Source organism: Lactuca saligna, chromosome 8 (genome assembly GCF_052625555.1).
Source record: "Lactuca saligna cultivar CGN05327 chromosome 8, ASM5262555v1, whole genome shotgun sequence".
Taxonomy (NCBI): domain Eukaryota; kingdom Viridiplantae; phylum Streptophyta; class Magnoliopsida; order Asterales; family Asteraceae; genus Lactuca; species Lactuca saligna.
The window spans coordinates 5,863,655-5,885,934 of NC_136424.1; the positions used below are offsets into that span (position 1 = coordinate 5,863,655).

Genomic DNA, 22,280 nt, shown 5'->3' on the forward strand with positions numbered 1-22,280 from the left:
GTGATAAGGATGATTTGAAATCTATCATGAATGAAGATCTAAATTTCACCTTCTTCGGTGTGTAGATCAAAAATGGTGAGAACAAGGAGTGGCGTTGGAAACGCGGATGAGAACACGAATCAACCACCAGTGATTGAGCAAGCACCTGTTGTAGCAGCAGCACCAGAACCAATAACGATGGCTGGGGTGCAAGCCATGCTTCGGGCTATGTTAGCTGAACAAAAGGAGGAGATGCGACAGATGTTGCATAATAATAGGGACGAACCTATCATACCTATTGAGGAACCTGAATTGATTCCTGAGCAATCGGAGGAAGGGAACAATAGTCGCATTATAAGTCAAGTTGGGACTCAAGAAGAACAAAGGAACAATCCGGAAAGGAGAAACAACAAGGATGGGCGAATGTACAAGAACTTCTTGGGTGCCAAGCCGTCAAGTCTTTCTGGGAGCCCAAAGCCTGTTGAAATAATGGATTGGATCTCCGAAATGGAGATGATATTTGAAAGTTGCAACTGTAGCAACAAACAGAAGACTATCTTTGCAGTTAGACAACTGAAGACTAGAGTATTGAGTTGGTGGAAGTTGTTGGCGGATACTATGCCACGAGGGGAAGCCCTGAAAATGTCATGGGAGGAGTTCTTGGAACAACTAAGGGTGCAGTATTGTTCAGAGATAGATCTGATTGATCTGAACAATGAGTTCCAAGACTTGAAGAAGGGGAGGATGAGCGTAGACGACTATGCTACGACATTCACTGAGAAAATGAAATTATTTCCGTACCTAGTGCCAACGGAACTCTCCAAGATTGAGAGGTTTGCTAATGGACTGCCTGCCGACTTTGGTCCGATGGTCAAGATGGCAACTACTCTAAAAACAGTTGTTCGTGCAGCTAAGAATGTGGAGGCCCAGCAGAAGGAAAAGGGTCTGGAAAGGATAGAAGTTGGTGAAAAGAGGAAGTTCGATGGAACTTCAGGGTCCAATAAGAAAAAAAGTTCTCGAAGTCTGGTTCGAGGGGAAGTGAAGGCGAAGCGAAATGGTGCGACAAATGTAAGAAGAAGCATCATGGAAAATGTGAGGTAGTGGCCACATGCTACAAGTGTGGAAAGCCAGGTCACTATGCCAATGAATGTACCCTCACTAAGAAAGTTTGTTATGGTTGTGGTGAGGAGGGACACATGTCGAGGGACTGCCCAAAGAAGAAGGAGGTAGCTAGACCCAACATTCCGCCAAAGCCAAAGGCGAGAGCATTCCAGATGACATTGGAAGCCGCTAAAGATGAAGCTGATGTCGCTTCAGGTACCTTTCTCGTAAACAAATTGCCTGCCCAAATTTTATTTGATTCTGGAGCCAACTACTCCTTTATATCGCATGAATTTGGTAGAAAACTAGCTTGGCCTGCTGATAGACTAAATAATGCTTTATTAGTCGAAGTTGCTAGTGGCAAGTTTGTACCTGTTAGACATCGTATGAAAAACATCTTAATCGATCTGAATGGGAATAAGTTCCACGAGGAATTATTGCCCATCGAACTTAACGGTATCGACATCGTTTTGGGAATGGATTGGCTTAGCGCCAATGATGCCGAGATTTTGTGCAAGAAGAAGATAGTGAAAGTGAACCCGCCTGGGAAGGAATCGTTATGGTGTATGGGGACAAACGCCGAGTGAATTCTGGAATCATTTCCCTAATGAAAGCCAGAAAGTGTTTGACCAAGGGATGTACATCATATTTAGCATTCGTGATTGATGCTAAGAAGGAAAAGAAGGTAATGCAGAGTATTCCAGTGGTGTGTGATTATCCGAAAGTATTTCCCGAAGATCTTCCTGGATTACCACCTGATAGACAAGTGGAGTTCAGAATTGACTTGTTACCAGGAACCACGCCAATAGCAAAAGCACCTTATCGATTAGCACCGACGGAGATGAAGGAGTTGATGATGCAACTTCAGGAGTTATTGGATAAAGGTTTCATTAGACCTAGTTCATCACCCTTGGGAGCTCTGGTGTTATTCGTGAAGAAGAAAGATGGAAGTATGAGAATGTGCATCGATTACCGAGAGCTGAATAAGGCAACAATAAAGAATAGATATCCGTTGCCGAGGATTGATGACCTATTCGATCAACTACAAGGTTCGAGCTATTTCTCGAAGATCGACCTAAGGTCAGGATATCATCAGCTGAAAGTAAGAGAGCAGGATATAGAGAAGACTGCATTCAGAACTAGATATGGACACTACGCGTTCTTGGTTATGTCGTTTGGACTAACCAATGCTCCAGCAGCATTCATGGATTTAATGAACAGAGTTTGTAATCCATTCCTTGATAAATCTATGATAGTGCTCATAGATGACATTCTGATTTACTCGAAAAGCCAGGAGGAGCATGGCAGACACTTGCGAGAAGTGTTAGAAGTCTTGAAGAAGGAGAAGTTGTATGCTAAGTTCTCCAAATGTGATTTTTGGATTCGTGAAGTCCAATTCTTGGGTCACGTGGTCAACCAAGAAGGGATAATGGTTGATCCAGCGAAGATCGAATCTGTGATGAAGTGGGAACAACCGAAAAGTCCCACAGAGATCCGAAGCTTTTTGGGATTAGCCGGATATTACCGAAGGTTTATCCAAGGTTTTTCTTCGATCGCTAGTCCATTAACAGCTTTGAACCACAAAGGAGCTACTTATGCTTGGAGTGAGAAGCATAAAGAAGCATTCGAGAAGCTAAAGAAGAAACTATGCGAGGCACCGATACTTTCTCTACCCGATGGAGTTGAAGACTTCGCTGTTTATAGCGGTGTGTATGGTGTTGGATTGGGTTGTGTTTTGACCCAAAGAGATAAGGTGATCGCGTATGCGTCTCGACAGCTGAAAGAGCATGAAAAGAACTACCCAACTCATGATTTGGAGTTGGCAGCGGTAGTTTTCACTCTGAAGATATGGAGGCATTACCTCTATGGCACGAAGTGCAAACTTTTCACTGATCATAAGAGTCTCCAATATCTCTTCAATCAGAAAGAGTTAAATATGAGGCAACGACACTGGCTAGAGTTACTCAAGGACTACGACTGTGAGATACTTTACCATCCCGGTAAAGCTAATGTTGTTGCTGATGCTCTCAGTCGGAAAGTCAATGTTGAGTGGAAAAGGCCAAGAGCGTTGAGAATTGAAGTTGTCTCGACTATTTTGGAAAGTATAAAGAAAGCTCAAAGTGAAGCTTCTGAGAAGAATGACCGAAAGGAGGAATGTTTGGGCAAAACGTTGGTGTTCGGTGTAAACAGTCATGGACTGAAGGTGTTCCAGGATCGGATTTGGATACCTAAGACATGAGGATTTAGAGATCTTCTGATGGAAGAAGCTCACAAGACCATGTACTCGATTCATCCCAGTGGCACTAAAATGTATAGGGACCTGAAACCCTACTACTGGTGGCCGACGATGAAGCTTGACATTGCGAAGTATGTGGCTGAGTGTGTGACATGTGCGAGAGTAAAGACACAACATCAGAAACCGTACGGGAGTTTAGAACCATTGCCTGTACCTATGGGTAAGTGGGAAGACATTGCTATGGATTTTGTCACTAAACTGCCCAGAACAAAGAATGGTCACGACATGATTTGGGTGGTCATTGATCGATTCACTAAGAGTGCGCATTTCATAGCAGCCAAGGAGAAATGGTCTATGGAGAAGCTTGCAAATTCTTACGTGAAGGAAATTGTGAGGCTTCATGGTGTTCCGTTAACGATTGTATCGGATCGTGATAGCCGTTTCACCTCGAGGTTTTGGAAAAGTCTACAAGAGGAATTGGGTACCAAGTTGTGTTTAAGTACAGCTTACCATCCGCAGACTGATGGCTAGAGCGAACGAACGATACAAACGCTTGAAGATATGCTAAGAGCTTGTACCTTGGAATTCCTAGGTAACTGGGACTAACATTTACCGTTGGTAGAATTTTCCTATAATAATAGTTTCCACTCGAGCATTAAGATGGCACCTTACCAAGCTTTGTATGGACAGAAGTGTCGTATGTCGTCTTGTTGGCTTGAGGCTGGGGAAAAGCAGTTTATGGGACCGGAGATGGTTCATCAAACTGCTGAAAAGTTGAAAATAATTAAGGAAAGAATGTTAGCAGCTCAGGATCATCAAAAGAGCTATGCTGACAAAAAGCGAAGACCGATGACTTTTGAAGTTGGAGATTCGGTTTTGCTTAAAGTCTCGCCGTGGAAGGGACTTATAAGATTTGGTAAAAGGGGAAAATTAAGTCCATGGTTTATTGGACCGTTTAAAGTTCTTCAAAGGATTGGGAACCAAGCTTACAAGCTCGAACTACCAGAAGAACTGAATGGAATTCATAACACTTTTCATGTGTGTTATTTATGGAAGTTCATGGGGGAAGTTCCCGACATGATTCCACTTTCGTAGTTGAGAATCGATGAGAACAAAAGGTTGATTGAAGAACCAGAGGCAATTGTTGACCGAAAGACTAAGAAGTTGCGACGCAAGATGGTCGAGTTAGTGCTTGTCCGATGGAAACACACGAATGGGCCGAATCTCACCTGGGAGACGGAGAGTGACATGATGGGTCGCTATCCGCATTTGTTTGTTGATGTGTGATTCCGGGGATGGAATCATTCTAAGGTGGAGAGAATTGCAACGCCTGTGTTTCTGGGCTTGTCATTAATGTCGATATAATAGTCTAGGTTAACCTTTGTAACCCGTTTTGAAATAATAAAAGTGTATTATTTGAGTATTATGTGTTTTGTGCTTAATTGCTTAATTATGTGGTATGATTAATTAAGAATAAAATTAAGCATCAAAATTTAAGTATAAAATAAACTTGATATCTTTGGATAATGTTGTAGTAGTTGAAACAAGGTTTCCGAAGATATAAAGAATGCCGAAATCCGAGTTATAACGAAGAAGTTATGACCTGTCGAAGTTTCGCGACAGAACCGGCAACGCTAAATGAGGTAAAAAGTGAAATTTACGTTAGAGCGATATTTAGCCTTAGTGATCTAAACGAGAATCGAAGATCTCGTTGTTAGTATCTAAGCGATAAAAAGTTAGGCGAGAACGGACGTCAAACAAAGAAGTTATGAATTTATAACGAAATTTTCTGTCCCGGCCTATTAAAAATAAATTAAAAAAATAAAGTCAAAATTAGCCGACAGAGTCTAAACGAAAATTGTAGAGAGTAGTCTCACCTTCACGTGGATATAAAGAACGTCGAAAACGGAGTTCGTATGAAGAAGATATGAATTTTCGAAGTTTAGTAAATAATTAATAATTAAATTCAATTATTAAATCCCGGTATTATCCGAAGGCGAGTCATCGGACTAATCCGAAGTACGCCCCGCATACACCGAGGTATGTCGACACTCGCACTCAAGTTCTTCGGTACGTAAGCAATGATGTTTCGGAGCAGTACGCCCCGCGTAAGGCAATACGCCCCGCGTACTCCGAGGCTCCAGCCTCCTATAAATAGGATGCGAGGGCAACCGGCTCCTTTTCTATTTTTCTCTCTTCTCTCTCTCGTTTTGCATTGATGTGTTTGTTAACCTTGTTATTCAGCGGAGTATGGATAACGACCACAGACTCCTTCTAGACAGCCTCGTGGAACGCTAGCAGGTTCATAACCTGTAGGTGTTGTGAATGATGTGTTCACCAGTGTACTCTATCCCCCTCGTGGTTGCCTTTAGGATATCTATTGTTGAGGAAACCCCTTAGCACTAATGCCTGTCCCGGTGAAAATCCTAGATTAGGTCCCTTGAGATAGATGTTGTTTTAGGGACGTAAAGTGAGGGTAACGGGAATGGGTAATCGGGATAGTGATTCGTTGGTGAAATTAAATATAATTTATTTATTGTGGGTTGAAAACCCTATATGCTCACCAGGCTCCCAAGCCTGACCCACTCAGTTTTATTTGTATTACAGGAAGTGGTGCAAGGACGTAAGATGGATGAATAATCGAGTTGTTTTGTTTACAAGTCTGTATATGTATATATATTTGTTGAATGACTTGTAATGTTATCGTTTATGCTTTATGGTATGTATCGGAACATGACACCCCGAGTTTTAATCATATAATGAAAATGCATCTCTTGATGAAATGCTTTGATAAATATTATTATATCATGTTTTGTTTTGGGAACAAATGCCGCAACACTTTTAAATCAAAAGGATTTACTCTGAAATTATTTTAAAAAGCATAAATGAAATCGGTCTTTTCTGGCCGTGATTTTGGGGATGTCACAGTTCATTATATCCACGATTTGGTATTTATGAGTACTATAACTTTCATTTAGACCCCGTCAGCTCATTCTCATTCTATCTCAGATTTACAAAATTGTATCGAATTAGTCGAACTTGAAGAGTATAGACTAAGTTTCATCCATATCTTTAACATACGAGCTCTATTATCGACGTTATTTATATCAACACATTGGTATTTACGAGTACTACAACTTTCATTTAGACCCTGTCGGCTAATTCTCATTCAATCTCAGATTTACAAAACTGTATCGAATTCGCCGCGTTTGAAGAGTAGAGACTAAGCTTCGTCCATATCTTTCGCATACGAGCTCCGTTTTCGACTATATTTTTATCGTTTAACTCCTATTAATGATATCTTCATTTCTTGTTTAGATTATTTTGGTGAAAAATCGACCGATCTAAAATTCAAATTTCCAAGTTGTGTACTATTATGCTAAATCTTAGAAAAATCTTAACTTCCTCATACGAAATCAGATTTGGACGTTCTTTTTATGCACACTCTTGTTTTAACATATACTACGAATTTTGTTTAGATCGCTAAGTCAAGAAAGTATGTTATCGTAGATTCATTTTTTTTACGATTCTCGGTGTCGTGTCGGTTTTGCCGTAAAACTCCGACGAGTCATAACTTCTTCGTTATAACTCGAATTTCGGCGTTCTTTATATGTATGGAACCGTTGAGACATATTCTACAACTTGGTTAATATTATTTATTCTAAATAATCTTTTGTTAAAAAGTTGTTTTCGACACTTATTGCCTCTAATTTGACAAAACTGAATCTGCGGGTGTTACATACTTGCTAATGAAAATTATTATTTCCATGAAATAAATCATTTGCAATTTAATTATAAGATTTTTATCGAATATTTATTAAAATCAATTTCTAATAAATAATCAATTGTATCAAGTTGTTGTTAGTGTGACCCTTAGGATCATATGTTAATTAGCAATATCACTTTAATATGACTCTTTAGCATACTAGATCTTTCATTCTCCCTCTTGTGCACGACTCATACTCCCTCTGTCCCAAATTGATAGTCCACTTTTGACTTTTGAAGTTTTTTGTTCTTTAACTTTGACCTTAAATATTTTTATTTGTGTTATATATTACTTGATAAAACTTATAACAATGAAAAAACATTTAAAATACAATCCATTCATATATTTTGCATCAAGTATTATCTATCAAAAAAAAGATATTTAATGTCAAAGTTAAAGAAAAAAGACTTCAAAAGTCAAAAGTGGACTACCAATTTGGGACGGAGATAGTATTAGACTGATATAGACAGTGGTGAACGCCTAGCAACATTTCACTGCCCCGATCAACATACGACTTTGTGTCATTCTATCAACGCCCAATTCCCAAAAAGCTCAAAGCTACAGTTGTTGTATAAGGTAAGTTTATCAGTTATCCCTCTGCTATAGACATCATGTTGAACATGTGATTCGGATCGCGATCAATCTCATTCGTTGTTCAACTTTTGGTAAGGCTCCTTAGATCTCTAACTCTCAACACATAAGAGGAACAAATCCCATCTTGGCTTCATAAAACTCTTGCATAGTTCATAGCATACCTGAAAATGGCTTTTATAACTGCTCGTTTATGGAACAACATTTGACCATATCAAGAATAGTACTCCCTACACTTAAGTCCCAGTATGTGTAACACCCGGGTTTCAGTGCTAAGCATTTTTGACAATTTAATAGTTTAGGTCAACTATTGTAATTCTTTTTGAAGTAATAAAGATGAAATATTTGAGTATTATGTGAATTATGTGTATTGATGTGCTTATTATTTAACTATAAATGTATAATTAATAAAGAATAAAAATAAGCATCAAAATTAAAGTATGAGATAAGCTCGATATCTTTATATAAAGTTGTAGCGGTCAAAACAAGGATTCCGGGGATATAGAGAACGCCAAAATCCGAGTTATAACGAAGAAGTTATGGCTCGCCGAAGTTTTACGGCAAAACCGGCACGGCACCGGGAGACATTAATAGTGAATTTACGATGAAGGAGTTTTTAGCCTTAGTGATCTAAACCAAATTTGTAGTATATGTTAAACTGAGAACATCCATAAAAAGAACGTCCAAATCTGACTTCGTATGAGGAAGTTATGTTTTTTCTAAGATTCGACTTAACAGTGCACGACCTGAAACTCGAATTTTAGTTCGAGCGGTTTTTGGCTTACGCGACCTAAATGAGAGTTGAAGATCTCACTAATAGGAAATCAACGTTAAAAAGATAGACGAAAACAGAGTCCGTATGTAGAAGTTATGAAAAACGGATGTCATATGTGAAAGTTACGGATTTTAGAAGTCGGAAGTATGCTGTGCGAAAATGGGTGATGTGGCACAATCTTGGCCATTGCTTTCTCCCCAAGGCTTGCCACCAGATGGTGACACGTGGCACCAAGTTCAGCCACATTTCACTGTGTAAATACCACCTCTCCCACCCTCATTTTCTTCACACCTTTTTCATTCTTTCTTCTCTTTACTCTCTCTTTCTCTCTCTATAACCTCTCTCTAACCCCAAAATCCCCCGAAAAGCCTAGGGAGCCTCCCTAGCATGAGGTGGAAGCCACGGAGTGCTCGACAACTCTGAGAAGAAGAGCTTTTCAGCTCAGAAACGCTGCTCCAAGCAAAAGTCTGGTTTTCTATAAAACCCGCTGTAAGTGAGCTACGCCTACGCTATTTTTAATATAGTTTTTATTTAACTATAGTAACGTTATTAGGAACTTATAATAAATACTTGGGCTATTATTATGGGTTATATAAGTATTTTTTTTAACGCTTATATAATAGTAATAATATCTAGACTATTAATTAGTCTCGGCGAATAATAGACTAAACTGTAGTGGTAATAATACTAGGTTTCGTCGAAGGAAATTCTTTTTAAGAAGCGAAGCGCTGTCTGAGTTTGGAATCACCACCTTTTTAGGTGAGTGCATAGTTGCTTTCATCTTACACATAGATATGAAGTATTTTATATATTACGTGCTATGTGTGCATATTATCTGTATATTTGCTATCTATGTTGGATGAATGTTTTTATACAAGTTTTAAATGATTTAAACATTATATGTATTTTATATCTACAAAAATGTTAGAGTAAAACATGGGTAGATGTAATAAGACGATGTGTGATAAAATGATGAGAGGCCTCGATGTTGTTGTTGTTGATCTAGTCATCTAGCGGAGTATAGATGACGACCACGGACTATTCTAGACAGTCCAGTGGAACGCTGGCAGGCTCGCAACCTGTAGGTGTTTGTGAACGATGTGTTCACCGGTGTACTCCATCCCCCTCATGGTTTCCTTTAGGACATTTATTGCTGAGGAACCCCCTTAGCAGTAGTGTCCATCCCGATGATGATCCTTAGGATAGGACCCTTATGATAGGTGTTTAGGGACATAATGTGAGGATAACGGAAACGGGTAATCGGGTTATTGTTGGTCGATGAAATTAATAAACTTATTTATTGTGGGTTTAAAACCATATGTGCTCACCAGGCTCCCAAGCCTGACCCACTCAGTTTTATGTATTACAGGTGGTGGCGCTCGAGCATAGTTGTGATGTGTTGGGATGAGGGATTACGGATATAAGTCTGTAGATATCAAATAATGTAGTAAGGCTTATATTGTATTGTTTATACTTATGTACTGTATCGAACATGACATCCCGAGTCTTTTAATGAAATACATTTCTAAGGAAATACTTTTGATAACTTTTTATAATATTACTGTTTTGGGATAAATTCCGCAACTCTTTTATTAAAAGGTTACTCTGATTTTGAAATAAAGTATAAACAAAACCGGTCTTTTATGGCTGTGATTTTGGGGATGTCACAGTTGGTATCATAGCATTAGTTTAAGCGAACTAGGAATTTGTAGGATTTCTAGACTTAAACTTAGAATGCTAAGCGATGATTGTGAGGTGTGAGCACTAGCTTATTTTAGGAATTGTGCCTAAAATGCTTTTATGTGATAAATGCTTTGTGCCTGATATGCTGTTAATTGTTCGGATCTATGGTCTGTTGCCGACCGGATCTGGAAACCTTATGTGTTTAGGATTCTAAACGTACGACTACGATATTAGAACTAGCATGTAAACGTTTCGGGGAGATAAGGATGATTTGAACATCAGTCCTAAATAAAGATCGAAATTCACCTTATTCGGTGTATAGATCAAGATGGCAAGGACCCTTAGCGGAAACGTGAATGTAAATGGGAACATAAACCAACCCCCAGTGATCAAGCAAATACCAGTTGTGGAAGCCGCTGTCGGGCCAATAACGATGTTCGGAGTGCAAGTGATGATCCAGGCAATGTTGGATCGTCAAATGGAGGAAACTAGGCGTTTGCTCCAGCAAAATCGAGAGGAAGCGACCATACAGATCGAACAGCCTGAGTTGAATGAAGGGCAGACTGAGGAGGGAAACTACAGTGGGACTGTTTGTCAAGCCAACTCACCGATAGTTAGGAAAAACCACCAGGATGGAGGAAACGATGGATGTGGATGCAAACAAAAGGATTTCATCCAAACCACCGAGTCTATCTGGAAGCCTGATGCCAGTGGAAGTCATGAACTAGATCTCTGAGTTGGAGACGATGTTTGAGAGTTGCGAGTGTAGCAACAGGTAGAAGACCGCTCTCGCGGTTCTCCTGTTGAAATCTGGAGTACTAAGCTGGTGGAAGCTATTTACTGATTCAATGCCCAAAGGTGAAGCAAGCAAGATGTCGTGGGAGGATTTTCTAGTACAGTTGAAGATGCAATACTACTCTGAGCAGGATCTTCTAGAGATCAACAATGAGTTCCAGAATCTGAAGAAGGGAAGAATGAGCGTTACTGAATATGCTGCAAGCTTTACTGAGAAAATGAAGCTTGTTCCTCACCTCGTCCCAACTGAACTCTCCAAGGTTAACAAATTTGCCCTCGGATTACCAGCGGACTTCGGTCCAATGGTCAAGCAAACTACCACTCTGAAAGCCGCCATCTGGGCTTCTAAGAATGTGGAGACCCAGATACAAGAGAAGGGTCTAGAGAGCGGAAGTGGGAGAGAAAAGGAAATTTGATGGATCCTTGAGGTTTGGTAAGAAGGGTAGATTCTCGAAGTTTGGTTCGAGAGGAGGAGGACCAGAAGCGAAGTGGTGCGACAAGTGCAAGAAGAAGCACTCTGGAAAGTGTGACGGAGGGGTCACTTGTTTCAAATGTGGAAAGCATGGGCACTATGCCAACAAATGCACATTCACTAAGAAGGTCTGTTATGAGTGCAACGAGGAGGGGCACATTTGAAAGGATTGCCCGAAAAAGAAGGAGGCGGGAAGACCCAACATACCACCGAAGCCGAAGGCGAGAGCCTTCCAAATGACGCTCGAGGCTGCAAAGGAGGCAGCAGACGTCGCTTCAGGTACCTTTCTTGTAAATGGTTTGCCTACAAATATACTATTTGATTCCGGAGCCAACTACTCCTTTGTATCGCATAAATTTGGTGGGAAATTAGCATTACCTATAGAAAAACTTGATAATGCCTTGATTGTAGAAGTTACCAATGGAAAATTCATACCTGTTAGTAATCGTATTAGGAACATCGTCATTGACATAAACGGATACGAATTCCACAAAGAACTATTACCCATAGAGTTAAACGGTTTCGACATTGTTTTGGGTATGGATTGGCTTAGCACCAACGATGCTGAGATTCAATGCAGAAAGAAGATAGTAAGGGTGAACCCACCCGGAAAAGAATCATTTATGGTGTACGAGGACAAACGCCGAGTGAATTCTGGAATCATCACCTTGATGAAAGCCAGAAAATGTTTGTCCAAAGGATGTGCATCATACTTGGCATTCGTAATCGATGCTAAGAAGGAAAAGAAAGAGGTGCAAAATATACCAGTTGTGTGCGATTATCTGGAAGTCTTTCCCGAAGATCTTCCCGGATTACCACCTGATAGGCAAGTGGAGTTTCGGATAGACTTGTTACTAGGTACAACACCGATAGCAAAGGCACCTTACCGATTAGCACCGACGGAGATGAAGGAGCTTATGATGCAACTTCAGGAGCTGTTGGACAACGGTTTCATTTGACCTAGTTCATCACCCTAGGGAGCTCTGGTGTTATTCGTAAAGAAGAAGGACGGAAGCATGAGAATGTGTATAGACTACCGAGAGCTGAACAAGGCAACGGTAAAGAACAAGTATCCATTGTTGAGGATTGATGACCTATTCGATCAGCTGCAAGGTTCGAGCTACTTCTCAAATATCGATCTTAGGTCAGGATATCATCAGTTGAAGGCAAGAGAGCAGGATATTGAGAAAACTGCATTTAGAACAAGATATGGACACTACGAGTTCTTGGTTATGTCATTTGGACAAACCAATGCTCCTGCAGCATTCATGGATTTGATGAACAGGGTTTGTAAACCATTCCTCGATAAATATGTGATAGTGTTCATCGACGACATTCTGATCTACTTGAAGACCCAAGGGGAGTGCTCAACGGATCCGAGAAGAATAGCTTTTCGGCTCGGAAACGCTCCTCCAAGCAAAGTCTTGTTTTCTATAAAACCCACTGTAAGTGAGCTACGCCTACGCTATTTTTAATATAGTTTTTATTTAATTATAGTAACATTATTAGAAACTTATAATAAATACTTGGGCTATTATTATGGGTTATATAAGTATTTTTTTTAAAGCTTATATAATAGTAATAATAGCTAGACTATTAATTAGTCTCGGCGAATAATAAACTAAAATCTAGTGGTAATAATACTAGGTTTCGTCGAAGGAAATTCTTTTTAAGAAGTGAAGCGCTGTCTAAGTTCGGAATCACCACCTTTTCAGGTGAGTGCATAGTTTCTTTCATCTTACACATTGATATGAAGTATTTTATATATTACGTGCTATGTGTGCATATTATCTGTATACTTGCTATCTATGCTAGATGAATGTTTTTATACAAGTTTTAAATGATTTAAACTATATATGTATTTTATATCTACAAAAATGTTGGGGTAAAACATGGGTAGATGTAATAAGACGATGTGTGATAAAATGATGAGAGGCCTCGATGTTGTTGTTGTTGATCCGGTCATCTAGCGGAGTATAGATGATGACCACGGACTATTCTAGACAGTCCAGTGGAACGCTGGTAGGCTCGCAACCTGTAGGTGTTTGTGAACGATGTGTTCACTGGTGTACTCCATCCCCCTCATGGTTGCCTTTAGGACATTTATTTCTGAGGAACCCCCTTAGCATTAGTGTCCATCCCGATGATGATCCTTAGGATAGGTCCCTTATGATAGGTGTTTAGGGACGTAATGTGAGGATAACGGGAATGGGTAATCTGGTTATTGTTGGTCGATGAAATTAATAAACTTATTTATTGTGGGTTGAAAACCCTATGTGCTCATTAGACTCCCAAGCCTGACCCGCTCAGTTTTATGTATTACAGGTGGTGGCGCTCGAGCATAGTTGTGATGTGTTGGGATGAGGGATTACGGATATAGGCCTGTAGATATGAAATAATGTAGTAAGGCTTATATTTTATTATTTATACTTATGTACTGTATCGAACATGACATCCCGAGTCTTTTAATGAAATACGTTTCTAAGGAAATGCTTATGATAACTCTTTATAATATTATTGTTTTGGGATAAATTCCACAACTCTTTTATTAAAAGGTTACTCTGATTTTGAAATAAAGTATAAAAAAACCGGTCTTTTCTAGCCGTGATTTTGAGGATGTCACACTATGTAACCTATAATCATAGAAATTGAAAAAGAAACTTGATGACAATTCTTCACTAACCTATAATCAAAATGTTTTTCTTGAAAAAGAAGAACGAGAAAGATAGTCCAAGCAAAACATTGATGTTTGGAGAGTCACATTCAAGATTGAGTAATACATACAAATCACATATAAAGGTGAAATGAGAAATTGAATATAAAGAAAGAATAGAAAAGCTTCATTTGTTTTGGTTAAAAGAAAAAAAAACATATTACAATTACCATCGATGCGACATAACTCATTTCTTCAAATCATTATATATAGATCGTGAATGCTTCAACTATATGAAAACTTTTGAATCATAATATCTTCAACCAAATGACGACTTTTTATAAGAAAAATATACTAATATAACTACATATATAATGAAGGTGAAAGGGTGTGGGGGTTTGAAATGCATGAGGTGTTGAACTTATAGAGTGTGTGATTTTCTTGAAATGAGATTATGTGTGATTAATTACTTTGAAGGTAAAAGGGTGTGGGGGTTTCAAACGCATGAGGTGTTGGCAAATTTTTATGAATGTTTCAAATACATGAGATTCAAGAAAAAATGTTATATATATATATATATATATATATATATATATATATATATATATATATATATATATATATATAGGTTTAGGTTCATTTGAGAACACCTATATTTTGTGAGACCGTGAGACGCATTTTTTTAATTTATTTTTTATTTTTTAGTTAATTCATGTTCCGAAAATAATATTTAAAATTTTTTTTTTTAATTTTTCCATTTATTTTGCATTTTAAAATTATTTTTAGAATATGTACAGTGTAATATTCTATTAGAATATTACACGTATTTTTCAAAAAAAATAGATTTTTTTTAATTTTTTTTAGTTAATTCAAGTTCCGAAAATAATATTTAAAAAAAAGAATTTTTAGATATTTCCATTTATTTTGCATTTTAAAATTATTTTTTAGAATATGTCAGTGTAATATTCTATTTAGAATATTTCACGTATTTTTCAAAAAAAAAAACGGAATTTTTTTTTATTTTTTATATATATTTTTTATTTTTTTTAGTTAATTCAAGTTCCGAAAATAATATTTAAAAAAAGAATTTTTTGATTTTTCCATTTATTTTGCATTTTAAAATTATTTTTAGATTTGGTCTCACAAAATTAGAATGGTCTCAAATGAATCTGAACCAATATATATATATATATATATATATATATATATATATATATATATATATATATATATATATATATATATATATATATATATATATATATATATATATATATATATACCCGTGTTGCATTCAAACGGAATTTTTTCTTTTTTAAGGTGAGAGGGCAAATTAAATGAAATTCACGCGCTTCAAGCGATTTGGGGATTTATGCGAATTTAAATTCATATATTTCCACTTGGGGAATGTTTTATTTATTCTTAACCTTGCACCCACTTGAGTGGTACCATGAAGTCCCCTTGTATTTTAAACTCAAAATTAATATGAGCAGTTAAAGAAAAATAATCAAAACTCTTATACATTTACATTTAAAATCTTATATATATATATATATATATATATATATATATATATATATATATATATATATATATATATCATATAACAAAAATAGTATATATTCATTTAGCTTTAGAGGTGAGTATTTGGATTGGACCAACCTGAATCGGATCGTGCCAACTCTTGGACCGAACCGATTTCAAAGAATATTATGAACTGTGGACCAAACCGGATTAGAGTCACCGGGTCCAGGTCCATATCCGGGTCTAGATTCGAGTTTTCTAGTTCTTGGACCTTTTTGGATATGTACAAATTTACACACACACTTGCGCACGCACACACACACACACACAGACACACACACACACACACACACACATATATATATATATATATATATATATATATTATAATTTGTTAAAACACGTTTTTGGATTTGATACAACTCAGTAAAACGAATATTTTGTTGGATTTGATACGTTATAATTTGGTAAAATGAATACTTTTTTATTGTTTTATTACGGACAATCGTAAAAATGAATATATTTTCGTTTCACATGCTATTTAAACCGGTCAAATTTTGATTGTTTATATTGTATACCATTTATTTCTAAATTCATCTACAAACTCTAAATTGCACATTGAAAAAAAAATCATGACAATTCGACTTTAAATAAATAAGATATGCTTGTTTAAAAAATTTTACAGAACACAAAAATTTTAATTTGTTGTTGAAAAACTGAAATATTTCAGCTTTGGTTATTCATATTTGAAGGATTGTAGCTCATCAAATATAACGCCAAAAATAACATAACTATAGTTTAGAATCATCTACAAGTTCCAAATTACATGATAGAAAAAAAAACATGTCAATTCGATTTAAAACGAATGAGATATTTTTGTTTAAAGAATTTCATAGAATACAAAAGTTTAAATTTATTGTTAAAAAGCTGAAATATTTCGGTTTTGATATCTCATCTTTGAAGGATTGTAACTCATCGAATATAACACCGAAAACAACAAAATTATAGTCTAAAATCATCTACAAACTATAAATTACATGTATAAAATTGCATGTCAATACGACTTAAACGAATAAGATATGTTTGTTTGAATAATTTTATAGAATGTAAAAGTTTAAATTTCTATCTGAAAAGCTGAAATATTTTAGCTTTCATATCTCATGTTTAAATGATTATAACTCATCGAATATAACACAAAAAACAACAAAATTATGGTCTAAAATCATCTTCAAAATCTAGATTACACGTTACAAAAAACCGCATATTAAACCGACTTCAAACGAATGAAATATGCTTGTTTAAATAATTTCACATAATACAATTTTTTTTTTAAAAGTAAGCTTGTCAAAAACCGGTTTTTACCTAGAACCGGCCGGACCTGAGCGATAAAAAAAACGGATCAGTTTTTCTTAAATCCTAGAACCGAGATGGGATCCTAAAAAATGGTCGAGTCGGGTTCACTGGTCTGTTCCGGTCCAAATGTCCAAATGCTCACCCCTTTTGAACTCATAATATTAATTATGGATTTCAAAATTTTCAATATAAACATAATAATGACTATTAAAAAATGATCTAACTTATACCAATTGACGTCTCTAAAAATAATTTTTTACATAATTTTTTGATAAAATATGTCGACGATTCTTCCCTAAAGGTTGGGGAAAAAGATTGACGTATGATTCTAGTATGAACTTTTTGGGGGTACCAAGAACAATCTTTTATGAGTGGACCCTCCCTTGCGATGGAATACGGTCAGTAGAGTGAGCAAAAACCGCACCGCATCTAAAATTAACCGCATAAACTGCAACCGATAAACCGCAACCGCAATAAAAACCGATGGTGAAGTTTTCTGTTTTTCAAAAACCGTAAATTTGTGGTGCAGTGCGGTTATTAGTTTTCAAAACCGCAAAAAAACTACACCGCACCGTATATATTATATACAATTTTTTTTATTTATTAATATATTAAATATTAAAAATAAAACAAGTTTCATGGATGAAAGAATGATAAAATACTTGAAAACAAAATTGTTGGTTTTTTGTTATGTTTAACTTTGATAAATGGTGAAATTTGACAATTGTAACACATTTATTATTAATTACTATTTATTTGATGTTTTTAAGATATTAGTTGTTCGTGATTTAAGTGTCTTAAAACCATTTAAGTTCTAAACTGTGGTTAAAAACCACACAAAATAACCACACCAAATCTATGTTGTTAATAACCGCAATAAAAAATAAAAAAAAATAAAAAAAAAAACAACTGCACCGCAAAAATAGCGGCCTAACCGCACCGAAAAAATAACCGCACCAAGCGGTTCTAAAAATAGATTAACCGCATTTGCGGTTAGTGATGAGATTTTAGCTAATAACCACATCAAACCGCATCGCACTCGCCCCTAACGGTCAGTCATTATGAGCCTACCAAGTTGATGTTTGTACATTATTAGCTGTTTAACAATCATCATACCATCGAACTTCTTCTATTTAGAAGGGACATGAAGAGGGTTCACTAACTTCGCATATGTCCAGTCATAACAATCTAAATGATAGGATTTGATGATCATCACAGAAAAATCAATGGTGAGTCTATAACACAAAATCAGTAAAACTTGAACCCTCAACCTTTGACTGGGGAAGCTTTCCACAAACAGCTAATCCTAATGAACAATAAAACTGGTAAAAGGTTTGTTATATGGAGAAAATTATCAAATCATCACTTAATTTTAGTTTGGGACTTATTCACAAATTATGGTAAAATAATAGAACTTTAATGGAAATCGGTAAGTAATGAAACCGGTAAACCTGGAAAAAAAATAATCAAATCATCATTTTTATCGGTAATTCATGCTTTTTCTTAAATAATTTTATAGCTTTGGACTTTTTCGTAAATTATAATAATATTAAAACTTTTCTGAAGATTTTCCTAAATTAAATTAGTCTAATTTAGCTTTATCTTTTGATTTATTTTGTATCCTTATCATAATATCGATGTGTTTAATCTACTACCGATGAAATGAACTCACATATACTTTCACATAAAAGTTAAAATATAAATTACGACAAATTAACTCAAGATTTATGTTATATTAGAGTTATAAGATCAAATGCTACAAAACTCCAGATTATTGGTTTAATTAATCTTTATTTTCCTTAACTCAATACATGTTCATACCATTTGCATTTGATACGTTTGGTTTCCTTGCACCAATATATATTCGTAGCTAATCAGAGACAGATTGCTAGGGATTACTGACAGAAATTTCTAGGCTACTTTAACTCTCAGTTCTACTCGATAAATCAAGATACATCCCTTGCTAATTTTCAGTTCTCTCCCATATTTTATATTCACTGATTTTCAATTCCCTCTCAATATTTTTGTAACATCCAAATCTGGCACGTATCACAATATTGTCCGCTTTGGGTTCCCGGCATGAAAACTTCCCAAGGGGTCACCCATCCCTGGATTGCTCTCGCCCGGGCATGCTTAACTGCAGAGTTCTTTTAAGATCTCCTGCCCTCATGGCTTTAAAACGCGGTGTGACAATGAAGGTATACACACCGCTTTATAAGTAATTATTTTTGTTCTCCTTCTAAGCCGATGTAAGATCAGGTGCAACCCACCTTCACCCCCATTATAGGTTTCGACATCCATGTTGAACATATCGACCCATTCCCTAACTCTGATACCATTTGTAACATCCCCCTCTAGTACGTATCATAATATTGTACGCTTTGGGATCCCGACACGAAAACTTCCCAGGGGGTCACCCATTCATGGATTTGCTCTAGCACGGGCACGCTTAACTACAGAGTTCTAATGGGATATGCTGCCCTCACGACTTTAAAACGCGCTGTGACAAGGAAGGTATCCACACCCCTTTATGAGGAACTGAGTTGTTCTCCTTCCGAGCTGATGTAGGATCAGGTGCAACCCACCTTCACGAACACAGGCTCCCACTGGCACAAATTATGATGTAGGCTCGACTACTTAGGCCGACCTTAGATTAGCACCCTTCCAAAGTGCAATGGAAGTCACTAGCCAAGGCCATGGGCCATCTTGACAACCCATTGACCACATCCGATAAAATTGGAACGATACAGAGAATATTAGCATGGCCCCTGCGCAAGGATGACACGCACAAATCGAGAAATGCTATCAGAGCTGGGCGCGAGTCGATGTGTTCGACAGGGACTTCGAACCCTATAATGGGGGTGAAGGTGGGTTACACCTGATCCCATATCGGCTTGGAAGGAGAACGCAACATTTCCTCATAAGGGGTGTGGATACCTTCCTTGACACAACGCGTTTAAAAGTCGTGAGTGCAGCAGATCCCATAAGAACTCTACAGTTAAGCGTGCCCAGACGAGAGCAATCCAGAGATGGGTGACCCCTTGGGAAGTTTTTGTATAGGGATCCCAAAGCAGACAATATTGTGATACGTGCCATAGGGGGATGTTACAATTTTAGTTCCCCCGATGCCTCCCTTCCAAGTTATCATAATAGACTATTTTACCCTAATTTCAACCCACCACCCCACCCAAAATCGCCGATTCATTCACCCTCATCCCCAACATCATCGATTCATGAATCTAGGTATGTTTTCGACATTCACTTTCAAGAGTGCTATAATATATATGTCTAAATATACACATTCACTGATGAAGTTCCAATCAGAAACGAGTTTAGGGTACGACGTCAGAGCAACTATTTTCACACCCCCAACATCACCGATTCTGACCACCACCTACCCATCACCGTCGATTTACGACTTTAGGTACATGATCAAATTTTCTTTGACGCAACGATTGGTTTCTCTTTCAGGTGTCGGGAATGTACCAAGCCCTCTATGCCCCAAATCAGACATTCACTTAACCTAAATATGAATTTTGATTGTTGAAGTTATGATATTAACAGGTTTAAAGAAAAAGGGGATGAGAAATTATTTCAATACTTTCAAGAAGAAACACGAAACAATTTTGGGCAGGTAAGGAGTACACCTTCAAATTTCTTTTTTATGGATTTTTATATTTGACTTAATCTGGATAGATTTGTCGTTATGTTATTGTTAATTGTTGGAATAAATATTGGCATTTGGTGCCCGCTAATGCTTTTATATTAGTTTTACATGTATAAATATAAATGTTGATTGTTAATGTTTTGATATTAAACATGTTTAGAAGAACAGGGATTGATAAATTATTTCAAAATCTTCAAGAATAAACAAGAAACGAGAAACAAAGAAGGGCATGTCAGGAGGCACACCTTCAAATTTCTTTTTTTTTGTGTATTTATACATCTGAGTTAATTTGGACAAATTTTCCCTTATGTTATTGTTAATTGTTCGACTTAATATTGGTACTTGGTACCCACTTATTCTTTTATATTAGTTTTAAATGAATAAAAATGTGTTGGACATCTTTTTCCTTGTAGAAAATGTTGAAATGAAGATTGGTATTTGGTACCCATTGTGCAAGGAACAAATATGCCTTAAAATGGCGTTGTTGGCTATAAATATTTGAGGATCGGTTGCATGTTAACAATAAATACATTTTGTATAGCATAAAAAGGGTAAAAGTAAACCACAAAGAGGATCATATGCATGTTCAGGTAAATGTCAAGGCTAAGCATGTAGGAAATATCTGGAGCTGCTATATGAACATATTTGCTAGAATAATCATGTGTTCGTCAAGTTTCGGATCATGAGAGAAACTACCATTGTTTTTACATGATTGTATTGCACTTACTGAGGTAATTAGTTTAATTGTTGTTTTGATTTTTAGGAATTTGCTCCATTTAAAATTAGTTTGTTATTGCATGATTTCAGGTGACTGAAAAGTATAAAACAGGAAAGGCTAAGTCATTTTATTACCTTAATCAAACAAATTGTTTTGAATTTAGTGGAGTGGATTAGGCTAAAGAGTATATTGCTACAAGAAGGCTATGGATGTCATTGGTATCTCTTCTAATGAGCAGGTACTAATATATTTTATTATTTTTTTTATAAAGTTGCTTGATTAAAAAAAACATTAAGTAAATATTTGTTTCTTGCTCTGCCACCAAGTAAACTTTATTATTTATGATTTTTTTGGGTTGATGGAAGTCTGGTTGTTCTTTTATGCTTACTACAAAACATACATACATAAAATCTCATATACATAGAAATACAAACACAAACATTATACTTTGAAAGACTACACATTTATATCATTCTACACTCAAAGTGTAATACTTTAAGAAAACAAAATGAAAACTTATGTAAAACATTTTATAAACAACCAAGTCTTCAGTAGTTTGTTTACCTTTTAAAATCAATCTAGTTTTAAAGGATGAAGGATGAGCTTATTGAAAGTACACGTTGTTACAAATTGTTTGTTTTGTATGTTATTTTTGATCGAATTCATGAGGAGATAAAGGATGAGCGTAGGGTGGAACATGAAGAAATGGAGGCAAAAAAACAAGAAACTATCAAGATTTATAACGATATACACACTTGATTTACCCAAGGAAGTAACCTACCCAACTAATTAGATTTTCACACTTAATTTTTGTAATTTGGTTTCGGTACTTTGAAATCAATTTAGACTTTGACGTTAAATTTTAGAGATTTAGATTCAATAACTTGAAAGTGATTTGGTTTCAATACTCTGAAATAAATATTAATCTTCATTTTCCTAGTCAAATATTAATATTTAATTTAGTAGT

General features: G+C 36.4%; 2 non-coding genes across 2 annotated transcripts; one reads left to right on the forward strand and one right to left on the reverse strand.

The window, feature by feature from the left end:
- Positions 1-19,499: 19,499 nt before the first annotated feature.
- Positions 19,500-19,667, reverse strand: LOC145013730 (U1 spliceosomal RNA). Its single transcript, XR_013665250.1, has one exon. It is a non-coding gene; the product is annotated as a U1 spliceosomal RNA (small nuclear RNA).
- LOC145013400 (U6 spliceosomal RNA) lies at positions 19,635-19,742 on the forward strand. Its single transcript, XR_013664964.1, has one exon. It is a non-coding gene; the product is annotated as a U6 spliceosomal RNA (small nuclear RNA).
- The last annotated feature ends 2,538 nt before the right edge of the window (positions 19,743-22,280 follow it).